This window comes from Natrix helvetica (assembly GCF_964273705.1).
Source record: "Natrix helvetica genome assembly, chromosome: W".
In the NCBI taxonomy this organism is placed as follows: domain Eukaryota; kingdom Metazoa; phylum Chordata; class Lepidosauria; order Squamata; family Natricidae; genus Natrix; species Natrix helvetica.
The window spans coordinates 81,188,258-81,204,221 of NC_138555.1; the positions used below are offsets into that span (position 1 = coordinate 81,188,258).

A 15,964-nucleotide genomic window follows, 5' to 3' on the forward strand; every position below is an offset into this window, starting at 1 on the left:
ATGGGTTTTTTTTAGAGCAACAAATATTTTCAGGTGTTGTTGACCAGTTTATTTAAGCTCTGAGTGTTTTTTTCTCAGTGAAAGAATGTTTGGACTTCTAAAAGACATACAAAAGAAAGATATAAAAGAGGAAGAAGGGAAATTCTCCACGGTTGAAAGCGTTTCACATGGTAATTTTGGGAACTCCGACCACAACAATGGTTATTTTTTTTACACCATCAGTTCACACCTTCACGCCAACCCTAAGGATGTTTGTTAATAACTTGCTAATTTTTGCTTTCTTGGTAAATGACACATCCTGAAAACTTGAGCAAAACTTTGAAAGTCCTGCTCATCAAGGACATAATTGTCAAGGAAGAGCAGAATCCAGTCGAGCGACTGAAGTCCGAGGGTGTCCCTGGCATTTGGTTTCGTGAGTAAAAAAGAGGTATTCTTATTTGACTTTCTACCTCCTGGGAAATTAGAAATAAATGAGAATATAGCGGGAGAACGAGGACATTCCTGGAATCAGATGCTACCTCTGGGGAAAGGGGGAAAGGTAAGATGTCTTGGAACAAGAATGTGTATGTCTCCTTTTATTAGATTTCTTGTCAGTGTATTTAGTTTTCCTAGTGTTGGGGACTAGTAAGGCTTGTTGTGCTCTTCATGTGCTCTTCATGTGCTCTTCATATGCTCAAAGATCCACCAATTTGTATTGTAGGACTGTGTAGTTGATTCTGTTGAAATTCCTGAAGTGTCAGCTGTGCATCTCAGCTGAGAGCATCATGATGGAGCACTTCTGCCTAAAGATAAGAATGCGTTCCTCACCTCCTTGAAGGCCATCCCATTCCAATCAGGAGTTAGCGGGAAGGAAGAGTTGCACAAAGCAACTACCTTGTTGAGCTGGGAAACTGCCTGCCCCTCAATTAGAGAGAATTTCTGTAATGTGTGGGTGAAGATGTTCTGCTCATTTCTGCACAAAAATAGCTAGAAGGAGCTGCATGCTCCATCTGGCCTACCCTACCACCTTCGTCCCTTACCTCCTTGTTTAGTCAGGTTCCCTCGCCATAGAGTCTCCTCCCGGTACAGCATTCTTTTTCCTCTGCCTATCCTAACTGAAAGCCCTATCAATTGTAGAGCCGACCGGTGACAGAGAGCCACAGCAGAAGGATGAAAGAGCCACAGGCAGCTCCAGAGCCATGGGTGGCCCACCCGTGAGCTAATCAGTCATTAAGAATGCTACAAGCAACAATGAGTTGCTTGATCTCCAGCTGAGCTGTAAAATTCAAGCTGGCAATGAAAAGGGGAGCTGCTTGCTCCAAGCCTGAAAAAGTAGATTTAGTCCAAGCTTCATGGCCAACGAGGAGATTTTTTGATGTCCTAGCTTACTATGATTCTGCTAAGCTGCGGCGGGGACTGGAAGCTTGGCTCACATCTCCTGCTTAGCTAGAAGCTTTGTGATGACTATGATTTGAGCACTTGGGCTCATAAGAAGCTTGTGGAGAGCAACGGGGATGCCCGAGGTTCTGCTCCAACCCCAAAGCTGATCTTTCACATTTTTAATCATCAGCTAGCTCTAGAAGGTAGGATGGATAGTTTGAAGCAAGTGGGCTTATTCCAAGATTCATGCGAGGAGAATTTTCACAGCCGAGCTGAGTGCGTAGGGTTCTGCCAAGCGAATCAGGAAGAAAGGAGATAGCTAATGGGGTGTCTGCTCCGTTCCTTACATGTAGTGATCTCTTCAATCATTCTCCAAGAGATGAGATGAGTTCTAGAAAGGGTTAGGGGCAAGAATACCACGTTTCCTTCTTCTTCAAATCTGACGTTTAAATAGAAGGTTGATGTCCTCCTTATGTGTGATGGTTCCAGTAAGCTAGCAAAGAAGGAAAGTAACCATTCCAAGTCTTGATTCTTAGCTAGGATATTGTTAGCAGCAGCTGAGTGTTAGGATTCAGAGAAGTTAGTGAACAGCCAGGAAGTTCCTTCAAGTCTCGTGTGTATTATGGGGTTTCTTGATCTGCAGGTTAAAGTCTAGATTTCACATAAAGTAGTGAAGAACAAAGTTAGTTGCCCCAATTCTCAGGCTCAACTGATTTATCCTCAATCATCTAGCTGAATGCTAGGAATCAGTAACGCTAGTTGAGACAAGGGATGAGGATGAGGTTGCTATTCATTTGGTCTCGGTGATTGTATGGGCCAGGTCTCTCCACATTTTTGTGATCTTGCAATACATTTCTTTGAGTTTTTCTATGCTCTGGCTGGTGTCAGGTTTGGTGGGATCTAACCATCATGTTCTTTGGAGCTTATTTCCTAGTTAAGAGGCTTAATTGGACATCTACAAGTCTGTTGTACAGCTGAGAATGTCTTGCTCATTCAACTGAGAGCTTGAGTTCACGTAAGCTAGCATGATTCTGTAGAGATTCTCAGTCATTCCAGGTCATGATTGTCCCAAAGGTTCTTTTTCAAGAGGCAAATGGACTTTCTTGTGGTTTTTTTTTAAAGATGTTTCGCTTCTCATAAGCTTCTTCAGCTCTCCCTAGGTAGTTGGGAATGGAAGGATTTCATTGTCTGCAAGCAATATAAACCTTTCCATTCCCCACTATCCTGTCAGAGCTGAAGAAGCTTCTTGGATGAGAAGAGAAACATCTTCAGAAGAAGAAAAAACAAAAAAGTCCAGTTGCCTCCTGAAAAAGCATCTTTGGGATGTAAGCTAGCATGGGTCAAGGAGTTCTTGGGAGGTCTGTTCCAAGCATGATGTACAGCAGCTGAATGGTTTAATTGGTTGGAAGAGAACTTTCTGCAGATCTCACACTCGACAGGATGCTTTTGAATTCCCTACCTTAATCCTAGGACGGGGTCGGCAACCTTAAACACTCAAGGAGCCACAAAAGTTCAATTCTGGAACTGACTGGAGGTCCAGTTCCCCCACATTCCTAGCATGGCTTCCTTTTTCCTTTGCCGACCTGAAGTCCAGTTCCCCCACCGCAGAGTCTCCTCCTAGTGTGGTGTCCTTTTTCCTCCACCTGTCCTAACCGAAAGCCCTATCAATTGTGAAGCCGAGCCGCAACAGGGAGCTGCAGCAGAGGGATGAAAGAGCTACATGCGGCTCCGGAGCCATGGTTCCTGACCCCTGTCCTAGGATTGATAATAGATGGGTGGGGGAGCCAGACTGTTTCCAGGCTGTCATATGAATGCTATGCTTCAGGTAACCCAGGCCAGAGCTAGAAGTCCCATGCTCGACACTTAGCTTTATGGTCTCCTAGCTGAAGTGCTAGGTGTCAGGGTAAGGTAGTGGGGAATGAGAAGGCTGCTGGATTTCTATTTGTCTTGAAAAGGTTTCTTGGCTGAGCAGGAGATTGGACTGGAAGATCTCCTAGGTCCCTTCCAATTCTGTTATTTTGTTCTGTCGTACTGTTATCTTCTCCCTGGATGTCTGCTTGCATGCTGGGATTCAATGAAGCTAGTGAGAAGCCAGAGGGTGGAGGTTATTCCCAGCTTCATACAGAACTGGAGATAACAGAATAACAGAGTTAGAAGTGATCTTGTAGGTCATTAAGTCCAACCGCCTGCCCAAGCAGGATACCTTACACCATTTCTGAAAGATAGCAGTCCAGTCTCTTCTTGAAAGCCTCCAGGGATGAAGCTCCCACAACTTCTGTTCCATGGGTGGATTGTTCTCCCTGTCAGAAAATTCCTCCTTATTTCTAGGTTGAATCTCTCTCCTTGATCAGTTTCCACCCATTATTCCTCATCTGGCCTTCCGGGGCTTTGGAAAATAGATTGGCCTCCCCTCCTCTCTGTGGCAGCCCCTCAAATATTAGAACACTGCTCTCATGTCTCCCCTGGTCCTTCTCTTTACTAGATATTATACCTCCTGCCTCTCTGAGGTGATAAAAATCACCCACCTGCTTATTTCTGCAGGTCAAAATGCTGATAAAGTCATGGGGAAAAGTAACTTTTGTTTTGATCAATTAGCAGTACTAAGAGACCGATTAAAACTTGTTTCTCTTGTTAGAGAGTTGATGCCTCGTTTAAACGGTGAGCTGAATCCTTGGGGCGAACGTTTGCCTTAAGGCATCTGCCTTTTCAACTTTGAGGAGGCTAAAGATATTAAAATGGCACAATTTGTGACCTCCAGTTGTCTGCTAGAAGAGAATAAGTAACCATTTTAGTGTTTCGTGAACATCCAGAAGCTTCTAGCATATAAAGAATCCTCTGCCTCTCAGATACAGATTGCATGGACCTTGGAAATAATTCTATAATTTAGTTTCTTAGCTTGGGTCTCCCTCTTGTTTGAGTGACAGCCTTGTTTTCTTTTTCCACTACAACTTGCTTTATTCAGTAAACCGACAGGCAAGCAGATATTCAGCCTGCATTTAAGAAGGTGACAAAATGAAGGCTTGGCAAACACACAGATAGGGCTGGAGAATAGGAATTGAGAGAGTGATGCATCTAAAGTGGGGGACAGAATCTTGAGGTGCCCTCATTTTTAGATGCAGCTGTATCTCATGCACTCAAATCCACTTAAAGTGAGAGAGAATCAATTTTATTTTGATCCCCCGGGCTGAGGAGGATCCTTTTTGAGATGTTTGACATTCCTTCTGTGAGTTAAACTGCCTCTTATGCCAGCCAAGTTTCTTCCCCGCTCCTGTCTCCCAAGGTGTTTCTCACATACCATTAACATTTGGACATTCTCCGTTTGTGCTGACCCTGATTAATGAAGCAGACGGTTGCTGGGTTTGAAAAGTTTGAGTTGTTCCTATTTGACGGAGGCTCAGTGGCCAAGACCCTGAGCTTGTTGATCAGAAAGTTGGGCAGATTGGCAGTTCGAAACCCTAGCGCTATGTAACGGAGGGAGCTCCCGTTACTTGTCCCAGCTTCTGCCAACTTAGCAGTTCGAAAGCATGTAGAAATGCAAGTCGAAAAATAGGAACCACTTTTCGGTGGGAAGGTAACAACGTTCCGTGCCCCTTTGGAGTTAAGTCATGCTGGCCAATGACCATGGAGACATCTTTGGACAGTGCTGGCTATTCAGCCTTGAAACGGAGAGGAGCACCGTCCCCTAGAGGCAGGAACGACTAGCACATATGTCCGAGGGGAACCTTTATCTTTACCTATTTAAAAAGAGAAGTTCCTCTATCTTACTTATAAGTGAGAGAAGGTCAGTTAAATACAGTGAGGGGAGAGTGTTACAATATAAACATCATAAGTACTGATGAGATTCAAAAATTTTAACTACCGGTTCTGTGGGCGTGGCTTGGTGGGCGTGGTGTGGCTTGCTGAGTGTGGCAAGGGAAGGATACTGTAAAATCTCCGTTCCCACCCCACTCCATGGGAAGGATAATGCAAAATCCCCATTCCCTCTCCACTCCAGGGGAAGGTTAATGCAAAATCCCCATTCCCTCCCCACTCCAGGGGAAGGATGATGCAAAATCCCCATTCCCTCTCCACTCCAGGGGAAGGATGATGCAAAATCCGCATTCCCTCCCCACTCCAGGGGAAGGATGATGCAAAATCCCCATTCCCTCCCCACTCCAGGGGAAGGATAATGCAAAATCCCCATTCCCTCCCCAATCCAGGGGAAGGATAATGCAAAATCCCCATTCCCTCCCCACTCCAGGGGAAGGATACTGCAAAATCTCCATTCCCACCCCACTCCAGGGGAAGGTTAATGCAAAATCCCCATTCCCTCCCCACTCCAGGGAAAGGTTAATGCAAAATCCCCATTCCCTCCCCACTCCAAGGGAAGGTTAATGCAAAATCCCCATTCCCTCCCCACTCCAGGGGAAGGTTAATGCAAAATCTCCATTCCCACCCCACTCCAGGGGAAGGATACTGCAAAATCCCCATTCCCTCCCCACTCCAGGGGAAGGATACTGTGAAATCCCCATTCCCTCCCCATTCCAGGTGAAGGTTAATGCAAAATCCCCATTCCCTCCCCATTCCAGGTGAAGGTTAATGCAAAATCCCCATTCCCTCCCCACTCCAGGGGGAGGATACTGTAAAATCTCCATTTCCTCCCGATCATCTGGGACTTGGGAGACAGAGAAAAGATGGGGGTGGGACCAGCCAGAGGTGGCATTTACTGATTCTCCAAACTTCCCCCTATTTCTGCTACCGGTTCTCCCGAACTGGTCATAATCTGCTGAACACCACCTTTGATCATAAGCATATATGTGATAATATCAATCGTTATTGAAAAGTGTACTCTCTTCCATTGTGATATCAATTAAAAAGGTAACGGTTCTCCTCGCACATATGTGCCAGTGGTTCCTGACTCTAGGGGGCAGTGCTCATCTCCATTTCAAAGCCAAATAGCCAGGGCTGTCCGAAGACATTTCCGTGGTCATGTGGCCGGCATGACTAAATGCTGAAGGCACACAGAACGCTGTTATGTTCCCACCAAAGTGGTCCCTATTTTTCTACTTGCATTTTTTACTTGCAGTAGCTGGAACACGTAATTCAGAGCTCACTCCGTTACGTGGTGCTAGGGATTCGAACTGCCGGCCTTTCTGATCGACAAAGCTCAGCATCTTAGACCCTGAGCCACCGCGTTCCTCTATCAATTATATAGCCATCAAAATATTTCCTAATTGTTTTCTCTTTCTCAAGTAGTTCATATTTCACACAAACCCACTCATCTAACCTCTGTATCTGTCAGCCAGCCATTTGTAGAAAAGTTCCCATGTCACAAAGTATTCTGAATCTTCTTTTTCTTTCATTTTTAGAGTTCACCTATTCATTTCTGCACATTCAAGAATATTGTTGTTGTTGTTGTTTTTGTTGTTATTATTGCATCAACAAAATTGTATCACAGCGGCCAGTTGTTTCGCCGGATTTGGCATAGATTACTAGTCGGGCCCCACCCAGGGGCCTAGGACGTCGTAACGTATTTTCGTAATATACGTGCAGATCCAAGCAGTGCAGCTTTTTGCATTTGACTGATGGTGATTTTGTCAAGTTTTAACTGTTTTAAATGTAATTCCAGTGCTTTTGGAATAGCACCCAGTGTGCCGATTACCACTGGAATTACCACTGCTGGTTTGTGCCATAATCGTTGGATTTCAATTTTTAAGTCCTGGTATTTCGCGACTTTTTCATGTTCCTTCTCCTCAACCCTGCTATCACCTGGTATTGCGATGTCTATGATTGTAATCTTATTTTTCTCAATCGGTGTGATGTCTGGTGTGTTATGCGCTAGTATTTTGTCCGTTTGTATACGAAAATCCCACAGGATCTTGACCATCTGATTTTCGGTGACTTTTTCAGGCTTATGTTCCCACCAGTTTGTTGTTGTTTTAATATTATAATTTTTGCACAAATTCCAGTGGATCATTTGTGCTACTGAATTGTGCCGCAATTTATAATCAGTCTGCATGATTTTTTTACAGCAGCTGAGCATGTGGTCAACAGTTTCATCAACTTCTTTGCAGAGTCTGCATTTGGCATCATCAGAGGATTTTTCGATTTTGGCCTTAATGGCATTTGTTCGGATAGCTTGTTCTTGCGCAGCCAGGATTAGTGACTCTGTTTCTTTCTTTAATGTACCTGTTGTTAACCATAACCAAGTTTTTTCACTGTCCACTTTATCTTTTATTTTTTCCAGAAATTGACCATGTAAGGCTTTGTTCTGCCAACTCTCCATTCTTGATTTTATCACACCTTTTCTGTATTCTTGTTTCGTCTGTTGGGCCTTCAGTAGATTTTTGTTCTTTACTTCGATTAATAGATCTTCTTGACTTTCTTTTAAATAATCAGCAAGTGCATGTTTTTCTTCTTCAACTATTTGCTTCACTTGTAATAATCCTCTGCCACCTGATTTTCGGGGCAGGTATAGTCTATCAGTGTCACCACGTGGATGTAAACTGTAGTGCATTGTCATTAGTTTCCTGGTTTTTCGGTCCAAAATGTCCAAATCAGCTTGTGTCCAGTTAACTATACCAGCTGTGTATCTTATAACTGGTATTGCCCAGGTATTTATGGCCTTGATTGTATTTCCACCATTTAATTTAGATTTCAAAATTTTCCTAACTCTGTTGGTGTACTCTCTCCTGACAATATTTTTTACTTGTCCATGTTTGATGTTATCCAACTGCAAAATGCCTAAGTATTTATAGGCTTCATTTTCGTTGCATTTAATTAGTTGGCCTTTGGGCATTTCAATTCGTTATTATTATTATTATTATTATTATTATTATTATTATTATTATTATTATTATTATCATCATCATCATCATCATCATCATCTGCAGGAGTTTCTACATTTTTCCAGTATTGTGCGTATACAATCCTGGCTGCTGTTAGAATGTGTAAAATTAAATATGTGTTACCTTTATTGTACTTTCCTTGGAAGCGTGCCCAAGCAATTCTCTCGAGTATGAAATTCACAGAGTCGCCGAAAATAATAGAAAACTTCAGAACTATCGGAGAGCATTTCACCAGGGTTGCCATCTTTCATGGGATATAAGCTCACTATCTTCGCTGTGTTATATTTATCTTCCCCTACAGTTGTTGCAAGAGCCCCAACTGTGTTCCCATTGCTTCCTTATGACCAAGACATTACCACCGCTTCCAAAGTCTCCATCGGTTGTCTCGTCAGTGGCTACTTCCCTCAACCAGCGACGGTGCAGTGGAATTCAGGCGCCATCACCAGTGGAATCCATAACTTCCCTCCAGTTTTGCTTGCATCTGACCGCTATACTCACAGCAGCCTGCTCACCATCCCCGTCAGCCAGTGGCAAGCCGAGTCATTCGAGTGCAATATCGAACATACAGCCACCAGCACCAGAATTAACAAAAGAATTGACCGTGAGTCCAGTCAATTTATGATCCTTTTCTCTTCTCAAGGGCGGTTGATTTGTCAAAGACGAGCACATCCAAATGTGAAGGTGAAACGGTGGGAAACAATGACAATTGTGAAGGTACAAGCAATCCTCGGCTTATAGCCATTTAGTGACCATGCCAAGTTATAACAGCAGTACAAAAAGTGACTTATGAATGACCCATGTTTCACCATTGTTCACAGTTGTTGCCACGTCCTCATTTCCACGGGATCCAAACTCATATTTCATGGATCATGTTTATGTTGGTTGCGGGGTCCCATGTCTCACATTTGGTGACCTTCTGACAGGCAGAGTCAATGGGGAAGCCAGATTCACTTCTCAACGGTGTTACTAATTTAATAAGTGTAGTAATTCGCTTAAAAGCCGTGGCAAGAAAGGTCATAAAATGGGGCAAAACTCTCCTAGCAAATGTCTTGTTTGGCAATATAAATTGCCATTATAACATCAGGACGACCTGCAGTCTCCCCAAAAAGGTACTCATGAACCAATGTCAGGGGGAAAGGCAGGAGTAAGCTATCACCTCTTGGAAGGAATTCAAGCAAATGTTGATAGATATAAACCAGGAAAACAAAGTTTGAGGAGGGATTTAGAAGACAATGTGATGTTTGGGTAAGAGGTCCAGGATTTTCCAACCCGTGGAATCTTTCAATCAGAAGACCCTCAAGAACATTCAGGGAAAAAAGCTGAGAAGACCAATGGATGAAGGATAGGGGTTGTATTAGGCTATTACTAAGGTGTAGTGAGCCTCATTTCTGTTTCTCCACGCAATTATCTATATATATATAAAAGTGAAATACTACTCATGCGTCATCACAAAATCTCCAAAACTGTAAAGCCTACAAACGTAAAATTTGGCACATATGTTCCTCTTGGCTCCTAGGTGCTTGCTTAGAAAGGATTTTTCAAAATGACCATCAGAACATTAGTATTTCTTATATTGTTATTAACACGCTCAGATGCTAAGGAGTTAGGCATTCTACTCCCCCACCCCACTTGAAAAGAACTCTGTTCCAACTGCCACTTGGGCATGGGCCTGATCAGCGTATGACTCATCTGGCCTGAGGACTGGGAGTTTGGACAGGATCAGTGGCACCAGCCTGAGGGAGACAAGGGAATAAGATAGGAGAGACCTTTGTGCAGCACGCCTGAGGGAGAGAAGGGAGATAGGAAAGGAGACCCTTCTGTGGGGCACACGTAAGGGAGAGAAGGGGAGAGGAGAGGCTTCTGTGGGGCAAGCCTGAGGAAGAGAAGGGGAGAGGAGAGGCCGATTGTAACTACTCGTTAATGTTCAAGCTTTAGCTGTCAATTTATCAAGCCTGATCACATGGTTCCATAGTGAAGCAACTTAGAACTGAGGAGAGAAGCAATTTAGAACTGAGGAGAAATTTCCTGACAGTTAGAACAATTAATCAGTGGAACAGAAGTTGCCTCCAGAAGTTGTGAATGCCCCAACACTGGAAGTCTTTAAGATGTTGGATAGCCATTTGTCTGAAACGGTATAGGGTTTCCTGCCTAGGCCTCCAAGGCCCCTTCCAACTCTACTATTGTATTGTGTTGTATTGTATTGAAGCATGGGCATCCAACCGACTAGTACTAAATAATACTTAAATCCAACATCTAATTCCTCCTGCTTAGGCATTGCAACCCATAGTCCTGTGGGCCCTGAGATCAACGTGTTCCAATCTTCATGCGGTTCCAGAGATAGACCCATACAGCTGTGGTGCCAGATTTCAGGCTTCTACCCCAAACCATTGGACATTGAGTGGAAGGTGGGCAGCCGCTCTGGATTGCTGCGTCCATACACTTATCCCGCTTGGAAGAATCCTGGCACATATACTTTCAGTACTGCCAGCGTAGTCAACATCACCCAAGACGACTGGCTGGAAGGAAAAGTTTATTACTGCGAAGTAACCCATGCAGCATCACAAACCAAGGTGAAAGGCAGAGCCAAGAAATGTGAAGGTAATCATGATCTTATGCAAATGCTGGTCTGTAGAAGCGAACGTGGAATGAAAATAGGGGGGGAAAGGAGGAGCTAGCCCAACTTTTCATAAGACCTTTGTTGAAATCCATAATATTTTCCAATAAATCTTCATTAATTTAGGGCTTCTTCACCTGCTCAGACAACCATTTTTAGGGAGGGGAAGAAATGAGAGTTGACGAGGGAACTGACATTATTTTTTTTTATCCTTAGGTGGAAGCGGTTGTCCCTCCGGAGATATTAATGTGTATATTCTGCCCCCAACACCAAAATCCTTGTTCCTTGATAGAAATAGCAAAATCAGCTGTGTTGTCAACAATCTGCAAAATGAAGAGGGACTGAAAATTACTTGGTCTAGGGAGGAGAATGAACCCCTGAATCCTGAATCACAGGAAACAACAGAAGAAGCAAATGGTACCTACACTGTTGTCAGTCGCCTCAACGTCTTAGCTCAACACTGGGAATCGGGAGAGACTTTCACCTGTGTGGTGGAACATCCATCCTTTGTCACCCCCGTCACAAAGAGAATTTCCAAGGTCAGAGGTAAGAAGGAAGCTACATTGTTCCCCCGCAGGGGGACTAACGGACTTGTCTTCATTAGTACCGAGATATTGTAGGACAAGGATGCAAGCTTGGAGACTTGAAAAGGGGCGGCATCAACAATCTAAATATTGGGTGGATAAGTACAGATCAGAGGGGGTATTCAGCCGGTTTGGACAGGTACACCTGAACTGGTAGTGGAAATCGCAGGTGGGGCTGCACACTCACCCTGGTTCTATGCCATCTTATTTGGGCACATTTTCAAATCAGGCGCATGCGTGCAAGCCCCGCGTGCAATCATCAACGCACATGCACAGAAGGCCGAGAATATACATGGATGGTACATTGCTCATATTTGTGAACCACTAGAGAAAGTAAGTGAATACCAAGCCTGACCAGGGTGACAAATTTCACGCTTGGCTTTCCGTCTAGTCGTACAATGGGCTGAAAACCATGGTTTAGTGGTATAAATGGCTAAAAGAATCATAGTTTAGCAAGAGATATGAACCATTCATTGCTGCCACTAATTTCTCCTATATTTCATTGTTGTGTTTCTTTCCGCCAACTTTATCAAGGCCAGAGAAAGGCACCCAAGGTCTACGTCTTCCCTCCTCACCGAGATGAGCTCGAGACAGGCACACGTGTGACGCTTACCTGCATGGTAAATGATTTTTACCCAAAGGATGTTGATGTCCAGTGGCTAGAGAATCATAATCCCTTGGAAGAAGACAACTATGAGACTACTCCAGCTATGAAGAATAAGCATGAAGACTCCTACTTTCTATACAGCAAACTTTCTGTCCCCAGTTCTGATTGGGACACCAAAGTCTACACTTGTATGGTGGTCCATGAAGCCCTCCCCATAAAGTTCACAGAGAGGAACATCTCAAAAACTCAGGGTAAAAAATGAACCAGCTGCTCCCTTTCAACCCATCCTAGATTTGCCTCTAGCACTGTGAGACCAAACTGTTAATGATTTGTCTGCTCGCTCACTTGGCATCTGGATGAATAAACCCTCTCAGGAATATCTCAGATTCTGTTGTTTTCTCCTTAGAGTTGAGATCTAGACTGGGGAAGGGAGATAACCTGTCTGAAAAAGAAGAGCTAAGGCTTAAGGCTGGTTTATTGGATTGATTGATTGATTGATTGATTGATTGATTGGATTTCTACAGCCCCCCATCTCAGCAAATGGGTGGGTCACTGTTTTGATAATCCAACAAAATGGAGTTCATCATGTTTCTGTATGAATCCCACTGAAGGACAATTGATTTAGCTGGGTTTGGGGGAGCTATACCAAATTAGCCCCACTGCAGCCCTGTGCTGTGAGAAAAGAATGGAATAGATTCATCTATTCCAACCTGGTGAGATTCAGGATTCAGTGGCGATTTGAACCCATCACGTATAAGGACAACGATCCTTTACTGTCTCCTCCATACCCAATTTCCTATATTCTTAAATGCCCTTCTCTGTAGGTTGTCCATTTAGCCTGAGAACCAAGAGTCAAAGTTACCAAAATACATAGAATTATAATTATTTACTAAAAAATGTCCCATCATCGGAGTTCCAGCCACGTCCCTTAGCCAACTTCCTCATAACCAAAGTTTCTTCATGGACCAATCAATTGGGGAAAAGCGATACTATTCCCCGCAGGTCTATAATCTACACTTAGCTTCAATATCAAGGATTCATATATAATACCCCAAAAATCCAGAGAATGCTCAAGGGAGAATCTCGAGAAGCTGTTATAATATAAGGATGCTATGATCCAAACTAAAAAATAAATAAATGGAAGCATCGCGCTCATGGTCCAATAAGGGAGAGTTCTAAAGGACCAACTATGTTAGGGAATACCAATTATTTGCCAAATAATTGATATAACACCAGAGGTGGTATTCAGCCAGTTCGGACCGGTTCGCCTGAACTGGTAGCAGAAATCGGCTCTATTCTGTCCAATTCAGTCATGCTTTTGAGGCCGGACGCATGCACGGAAGGTGCACCCACAACCAAAGTCCATGCGCGGAGGGTCGGGCACATGCGTGGAAGGGGCACGCACATGGCGAACTGTTGGTAGCAAAATGTGAAACCCACCACTGGACAAATAATCAGGGAAAATAGATCAGGATGGGCATTCAGCTCTCAAGATTTCCACATTCAGAAATGCGAAGCTACATAGTAGACAAATGATTGTCAAATATCTTCTTAGAATTTTCAGTAATGGAGCATTTACAACTTCGGAAGCAGAGGAGGGATTCATTTATTGTCATTATCAGTTCGCCCACCACCATCACAAAACACGGCAATTTATCTTGCGCTCGCCGCCTACATATACGTATAACCTCAAAAACACATCAGTATAGGGTGGGATTACACCCGGACTGGTGGGCTGACACACCCCATCCACAGGTTGCCACAACTGGTTCATCCAAACTAGTGCGAATCGGCTGAATGCTACCTCTGTTCTGGAGACAAGGCATTCCACTGATTAATTGTCACCCCTAGTCCTTCTTTTCACTAGACTAGACATAGCCAGTTCCTTCAACCGTTCTTCGTCTTTTAGTCTCAAGTTCCCTAATCAATGCACAGACGAGAAGGAGAGATTCTCCAGCGCCCAAGAACAATACAACTGTAGAAATTAAATACTAAGATCTCTCTCTCTCTCAGTTTGGACATCTATTTGCAAATTGAAATATTAATAATCACATTTCATCATATTGACACATTTAATATTTTTCTGAGATATTTAATTTTCGCACCCTCAGATTCATCAAAATTTCTGACAATTTGTTTTCAATGAAATATAAACATGTTCACTGAAAAAACTAATATATAACACTTAAAAAGCCCACAACACTCTCTCTCTCTCTCTCTCTCTCTCTCTCTCTCTCTCTCTCACTCACTCACTCTCTCTATACATACATACATACATACATACATACATACATACATACATGTTGCATCCATAAAAGATGGTTTTCTGCCTGGATGGTCTGCTGGAGTGAGCCGAAAGACAGAAAAAGGAAGTAGTATGCTCCCTCCCATATTTGGGCATACCAGGGGTTGTGACACAATATACATACATACATACATACATACATACATACATACAAAAAAGAAAGGAACTTTATAGACACACTTTTATAAAAATCTGCCGATCCTCATCTGGTGAAGAATGCAGGCATACAACATTTTCATCATGGAAGTTGGCAACTGATGCTAAGCTAAGAATGAGAGAGACTCATTTCCATGAAGCAGATCATTACAAACATTACAAAGCTGTTCTTTTTTAAAAAAAAATATGACAAATGATAAATGGGTAAAAACAATGGAAAGAAAGAAGCAAGAAATGGACAATACCATTCCACACGAGCAACTGAGAACACCTATAAATATGCGGAGTTTTTTCCCGCCTCCGGAACGAACAAAATAAATGAGAAATTTAAAATATGAAAACAATACCACTCAGTTATAAAATTATAATACAAAATAAAATAATTATAATGTATGAATGGCAGATAAATCAGCACATAAATTGGAATAACAAATAACATATAAAAAGAGAACTCAATGCGAAGAAGGAAGGCTAATACCATCCAAAGAAATAGAAGGTGTGATTTCACACTCTTGGGTAAATCATCTTCATCTTCATCGGTTGATACCTAGGATGCTGGCAGCAATACATATCAACCATCGGTGCCAGTCAATGATATTTGTGACACTTTTTTAAATATTCTGTTGACTGAATATTTAATGAACATAATAATAATAATAACAATAACAATAACAATAACAATAACAATAACAATAATAATAATAATAATAATAATAATAATAATAATAATAAAACAACAACAACAATAATAATAATAATAATAATAATAATAATAATAATAATAATAATAATAATAATAATAATAATAATAATAATAATAATAATAATAATAATATATCTGTAGAAAATTATTCTCATTTTTGGGAAATAAAGACATAATAGATATAATACTCTCAATCTGACAGAAAAAGTATGGGCCTGAAGTTATTTAAAAGGCAAATAAAACACGTTTGTGGTCCTACAATGGGGATTCCTTTTAAATATCACTAAGGAAAATCGTTACGACTAAAACTGAGCCTACAAGTCACCCACGGATCTGACGAGCGATTCCGTCATTATCACAAAACCAGAATCTATTCCAAATCATAACCCAGATCGACTTATTGCGGCGGTCTTAAGTCCACTCATGTCATATATTTTGAAATCCAGATTAAAATAAAATAATAATAAAAGGAATACCACAGCACTCATAGCAATAACACCAGCAATAGCCCTTAAACTTATATACCGCTTCACAGTGCTTTCTACAGCCCTCTCTAAGCAATTTACAGAGTCGTCCCATTGCCTTCAACAATTTTGGATCCTCATTTTACCCACCTCAGAAGGATGGGACGCTGAGTCAACCTTGAGCCTGGTGAGATTCAAACTGCCAAATTTCAGGCAGCCGGCAGTCAGCAGAAGTAGCCTGCAGTACTGCATATAACCACTGCGCCCCCAAGGCTCATAAGCAAGCATTGGTTTGAATGACCGGTAACAGACAAGTCAATATCTTGAATATGTGCACATAAACTA

The 15,964-nt window shown here is 42.4% G+C and overlaps 1 gene segment (V, D, J or C); it reads left to right on the plus strand.

Annotated features, from left to right (window-relative positions):
* Positions 1-288: 288 nt before the first annotated feature.
* On the plus strand, positions 289-12,370 carry LOC309400319 (Ig gamma-2C chain C region-like). The segment is given in 5 exons: positions 289-412; positions 8,488-8,787; positions 10,458-10,784; positions 11,017-11,346; positions 11,919-12,370.
* Positions 12,371-15,964: the final 3,594 nt, after the last annotated feature.